The sequence below is a fragment of the Bos indicus genome, chromosome 9, assembly GCF_029378745.1.
Source record: "Bos indicus isolate NIAB-ARS_2022 breed Sahiwal x Tharparkar chromosome 9, NIAB-ARS_B.indTharparkar_mat_pri_1.0, whole genome shotgun sequence".
Classification (NCBI taxonomy): domain Eukaryota; kingdom Metazoa; phylum Chordata; class Mammalia; order Artiodactyla; family Bovidae; genus Bos; species Bos indicus.
In genome coordinates, this window is record NC_091768.1 from 68376400 (window position 1) to 68382776 (window position 6377).

The following is a 6377-nucleotide window of genomic DNA, read 5'->3' on the forward strand; positions in this document are numbered from 1 at the left end:
ATCACTATCAAACAGCTTGACCTAATTGGTATTTAGAAACACTGTATCAACCAAAGGCAAAATAGACATTCTTTTCCAGTATACAAGAAATGCTCATTAAGATACATGATATGCTAAAAAATTTTAGTGTATTAATGCATAATAGAAGCTTCTATATGTTTAAGTAGACTGAAAACATGCATAGTATGTTAGCTAACACTATAGTGGTAATTGCTTTGCAATATGTTTATCGCGTTAACATGTTGTACACCTTAAGCTTATACAGTGTTATACATCAATTTATACCTCAATAAAAGTTTTTAAAAGCATACACAATATATTCTCTAACAGTAATGAGATTAAATTAGAAACTCGTAACAGAAATATCTTGAAAATTCCAAATTTTTGGAAATAAATGACACACAAATAACTCAGGATCAAAGATAAACCACAAGTGAAATTAAAATATATTTAAACTAAAATTTTAAAATATAAATAAAACAGACAAGATTTAAATGGTGCAGCTAAAGCAGTGCTTAGAAAGAGAGAAGTAACTTTAAAAGCTCATGCCAGAAAAGAAAAAAGTTTTAGTGTTGATCATCTAAGCTTTTATCCTAAGAAATTAGAGTCAATTAAATCAAGAGTAAATTAGTAGGAAAGAAATAGTGATAAGAGCAGATATCAGTGAAGAAATAAAAGGTTCAAACAATAAAATTAAAGAAACAAAAGCTAGTATTTTAAAAAGACCAATAAAATTTATAAGCAATTACTTAGACTGAGTGAGAAAATAAGAGAAATCACAAGATAAATTAAAATTACCAAAATCAGAAATAAAAGAGAGACAATCACTACAGATCCTATAGATAGTTTAAAAATTATAAGGGAATATTATGAACAATCTTAGAATAAATTTGATAATTAGATACAATGAATGAACTCAATGAAAGATACAAATTACTAAACCTAATTCATTAAGAAATAGAAATTTTAAATAGCTCTATATTTGTTAAAGATATTAAACAATAATTTTATAATTTTCAACAAAAACTCTGGGCCAGATAGTTTCACTGGTAAATTCTGTCAAACATTCACAAAAAAATAATATAATTGTAGACAAATTTATTGAAGAAACAAAAAGGACCACGTCCTAAACCTTTCCCTGACACTGAGGCAAAACAACATCTTTAAAGTTCTGAAAGGAAAAAATGTATCAACTCAGAGCTTTATATCTGCCAAAATATTCCTCAGAATTAAGGCAAGATAAGGCAGTCCCTCCGCTATCTGGGAGAAGGCAATGGCAACCCACTCCAGTGTTCTTGCCTGGAGAATCCCAGGGATGGGGGAGCCTGGTGGGCTGCCCTCTATGGGGTCACACAGAGTCAGACACGACTGAAGCGACTTAGCAACAGCAAGGGAAAACTAAAATAATTTGTTGCCAACAGCCCTGCAATATATATTTAAAAAACTGCTAAAAGAAGTCCTCAAGGCCGAAGCAAATGGTGATTGAAGGAAATTTTTATTTCAGATCAAATATCAAACATCAGAAATGATAAATATCTGAATAAATATGGGTCTATTTTCTCCCTCTGAGTGTTGTAAAACACATATGACTTTTTAAAGCAAAATTATGATGTTCTCCTGCATTACTTTCAATGTATATCAATATAGTGTGTATGTAATAGTCACTCAGTTGTGTCCAACTCTGTGACCCCGTGGATTATAGTCCACCAGGCTCCTCTGTCCATGGAATTCTCCAGGCAAGAATATTGAAGTGGGTTGCTATTCACTTCTCCAGGGGATCTTCCTGACACAGGGATCAAACCTGGGTCTCCTGCATTGGCAGGCAGATTCTTTACTGTCTAAGCCACCAGGGAAACCCATATCAGTATAATAATTATCTATAACATAAGGATGGCAAGAGGAGAGTAAGCAGTCTATATTGTTAAAAAGCTTTAATATTTTGCATGAAATTGTTAGTATAATATTAGTTTTAGATAGACTGTGAAAGGTGATAGATATAGAGAGTAATTCCGAGATCAATTTCTTAAAAAAATGCAAAAAGATATCTTAAAAACCAGTAGACAAAATGGAATACTGAAAAAAATAGTGAAATAATCCAAAATCAGGCAGGAATGGGGGAAGAGTGAGAGAAAATAACAGGGGAAAAAAAAACCCAGAAAACAATAAACTGGCGTACTAAATCCATCTCTATCAATAATGGTATTAAATGTTAATTGGACCCTAAACATTCCCAGTTAAAAGAAAGACATTGTCATACTGGACAAAAAAAAAATTATATCCTGCCTGTAAGAAGTGAACTACTGATTATTGCAATATATATGTATATATACACATATAAAACATATAAAAGCATTTTGCTGAGTGATAAAACTCAAAAACATATGATTATATGTCATTTATATAAAATTTTATACTAGACAAAACTAAAAAGACAGAAAGCATGTCAGTGGTTGCCTGAGACCAGGAACTAAGAGGTGGTGAAACTTTATGTGTGATAGAAATATATTTTTTTGATTTGGGTGATGACTAAAAGGCATATGCATTTGTCAGGCTCATTCAAACTGTAAACTTAAGATGATGAATTTTATTTTATATAAATTATCTTCAATAAAGTTGAATCAAAACATTAAAACATAAGTTAGAATTTAGTTTCAAACCTTTAAGTTTTTTTATATGTATATGTTTATGTATATTTTAATTTCAGAAGAAACACATTAGTTTAATTCTACTCCCCCTTCTGCTTTGTGCTACACAAAATTATTTTGAACTCAGTAGTCTAGTCCTTGGGAAAATAATACTTCTCACTGTTTGGAAAACATAGCTCATCAAAGGGGGAAAAACTTATGCCGTGGCTTCAGATTTGGATTTAATTCCCATCTGATATTTATTAGATAAGTTGAAATAAATCCCTTGCTCTTGTGGAGTTACTCTCCCCTGACATGTAAAATGGTCCTGCTGGGCTGCCAGAGTAAACAAGAGAGGGTGTGTAAAGTACCTGGTCCAGATAGGAAACCTGAAAGAAACGGTTGCCCCCTTTTTTAGAAGAACTACAGGTTCTAGATTTTTAAAAACAAGCCTAATTCCAAATGTTTCATTGAATTTATAATCTCATGTATACTCTTCATACTATGCATTCTGGAGTGTTTGTTTAAAAAAATAGATGACTATATTTTTGAAGCAAAAACAGATAGAGTTTACTTCAGTCATCACTAAAAATAAAAGACTTGGTCAACAATCTATTGACTACCGATTATGGGTCAGGCACTTTTCTAGCCTATGGGGTTACTGTTGGAAGGAGTGATGTGTGTGTGTGTGTGTGTGTGTGTGTGTGCGCGCGCGCGCGCGTGTGCGCCCGCGCGCTCCATGCTCAGTCATATCTGACTCTTTGCTGCCCCTGTGCCGTAGAGCGCCAGGCTCCTCTGTCCATGGAATTTTCCAGGCAAGAATACTGGATCTGGTTGCCATTTCCTTCTCCAGGGGATCTTTCCCACCCAGGGATCAAAGCCGTTGTCTCTTGTGTCTTCTACCCTGGCAGGTGAATTCTTTACCACTAGCGCCACCTGGGAAGCCTATATATATGCACATACACACACACACTTATTGTATGAGTAATACAATACACAACACACCCAAATGTAATATAGTGAACTTCTACAGATTTTGAAACATCTTGGAGTATCCCACAGAGTGATAAGACTGTAAGATTCTGGTTCAGTTCTGTCAAAACTGATGTCATACTGGGCAAGTAAACTACATTAATTTCCTCATCTGTAGAACAAGAGATTTGAACTATGTCTCCTTTCAACTCTAAGACACATGTATAGAAAAATATCTGAAGTTTTTTTTCTGATTTTCAAAATCACTCATTTATATGTTGTTTTTCCCACTCATTCTAGGTGTACATTATTAATCAGTTATAAGTCTATAGATAAAGAAGTTTGGTTTCTGAATTATCTTAAACCAAAACAAAATTTTCATTCATTTCGTCATTAAGTATCTTCTGAGCACCCTCTATGCATAAACAGCCATGCCAGATTCTAAGTATCAAGTAATGATCAAAACGATCTTGGTCCCTAACCTCATAGGACATAATAGGTGTAAAGGATAAGGAAGAGGTTCTCTGATTTGGGAAGAAGATAAATTCAATTTTGATAGGTTAACTGAGAGGTTAAGTTAGGATGATGTATGTTCCAGTGGAGCTGGCAGGTGAGACAAATTAGGGAGATATTACCAGGGATATAGTGTTTAAAACCACAAGACTGGATGTAATTAACTTGAGACAGTGTGTATACTGAGAAGAAAAGAAATCACAGGTTTACATTTTCAGGAATGTTAATTTTAGAGATTAGGCATAGGAAGAGTTGCTAACAAAGAAGACTAAGAAGAGATAGAAGAGTTAGAATGAAAGCCACAGTATAATATATCCCAAAGAGGGGATTGTTAACTGTATCAAATATAAATTAAGTGAAAGAAAGATCCATTGGATTTGGAAAAACTAATGTTACTGCTATACTTGGCATACATAGTTTCAGTGGGCTGGCTGAAACAAGATTGCAATGTGCTGAGAAGGAACTGAGGGTGCAAAGTCAACCCTGGACAAGATTAAGAGAGGAAAAACTCTAGTAGTTGGAAGGAAATACAGGCATGCCAGTTATTGCTGTTTGCTTGCTCCTTAGTGTGACTGTTTTAACTTTATTTTTTAGAATGAGTAATACCCGGGCTGAAGGGAGGTTGAAGATGCAAGAGACAGAAGAGAACTAATGAATGAGACTCCTTGGATGGTGAAGAGTGATGCGATCCACAGGAGAATGGGAGAGGTGGTCTTCAACAATTTTCAAAGACTGAAAGCAGTGGCAGGATGAAGATGCAGAATGGTTTGTAGAAGGATGAAGGGAAAAGAGGCAGCATGGTGGAACATTTAGGAGCCAGACTGTAAAGACGGGCTCAAATCCAGCTTCTTCCACTTGCTGAGTTTGATTAAATGCTGCTCTCTGAACTTCAATTTCTTCATCAGTGACATGGAAGCAAAGTGTTACCTATAACATAGATTCGTGAATTTTTAAATGAGTTAACACTTTATAAGAGCACTTAAAAATATCTGGCGCCTACCAAGTGCTGTATGGGAGGTTGTTGTCGTTCAGTTGCTCAGTGTATCCGACTCTGTGACCCCATGGACTAAAGCATGCCAGGCTTCCCTGCCCTTGACCATCTCCCAGAGTTCGCTCAAACTCATGTCCATTGAGTTGGTGATGCTATGTTTATGTTATTGTGAGAGGATAAAGAAGGTCCTGTGTGATGGTTTCTACTTTATCCAAGAACTGGGATGAAGATGAAAAAGCTGTTAACCTTTCCAGAATGCAGAATCATGTAAACAATGAGAGCACCTTTTTGTTGTTAAATTGCTCATGATGTAAAGACTGTAATACCCACTGTGCATGATGGTGGGGTGAATCAGGCCTACACCTCCACATCTGGTGAAAGCATAAAGTGTACATCCTCTTTAGGAGGCAATTCAGTTCTATGAATCACAAGATTTTATTATGCCAATAACACAGAGGTCCTCGGAGGAGGGGTGTGTGCTGTACAGAGCAGGTGGAAAGCCCTGCCACTGAGAAAGCCAGCTACTTACATTTGACTCCATCCCCAGTCCCCTAACTGGTGAAACTCCGAGTCTTCCCTGTGGCTCCTGTTAATTCCCAGGTTTATGCTCTGCGTGTAATTGGCCTCGGGCTACCGTGTTTGTATGCTGTCTTTGTTTCTCTTTCCAACAATTCGGCTTCTTCACAAGTCTCCGAAAGAAATCCACACAGAAGGAGGGGGTCTTGGAGCCCACCGTCTTATATTTTATTTCTCTCTCATATTCTCTGTCCCCACCCCCAACCACTCCACCAAGTCTCCATCCTGCCATTGCCGCTGGGGATTCAAAATTCTCTATTGTGCAGAGCACTTCAACTCTTCCAAATTTCTAATTCCAAAATTGCACAGTAAGCCCTTCAAAACATCCTGGAGACTATTGTAAGACCAACTGTGTTCCTACAAGGGTCATCAATGACAAAATTTTACTACTGCTTCAGCTAATCCATGTCCAGAGCTGCTGCTGCTGCTGCTAAGTCACTTCAGTCGTGTCCGACTCTGTGCGACCCCATAGACGGCAGCCCACCAGGCTCCGCTGTCCCTGGGATTCTCCAGGCAAGAACACTGGAGTGGGTTGCCATTTCCTTCTCCAATGCATGAGAGTGCAAAGTGAAAAGTGAAAGTGAATTTGCTCAGTCGTGTCCGACTCTGTGCGACCCCATGGACTGCAGCCCACCAGGCTCCTCTGTCCATGGGATTTTCCAGGCAAGAGTACTGGAGTGGGGTGGCATTGCCTTCTCCAC

General features: G+C 37.1%; 1 long non-coding RNA gene across 1 annotated transcript in view; it reads left to right on the forward strand.

The window, feature by feature from the left end:
* Positions 1–6149, forward strand: part of LOC139184934 (uncharacterized) — a 55027-nt gene extending 48878 nt beyond the window's left edge. Inside the window, exon 3 of the long non-coding RNA XR_011568471.1 lies at positions 4704–6149. This is a non-coding gene — a long non-coding RNA (uncharacterized lncRNA). The remainder of the gene's footprint in view (positions 1–4703) is intronic.
* The last annotated feature ends 228 nt before the right edge of the window (positions 6150–6377 follow it).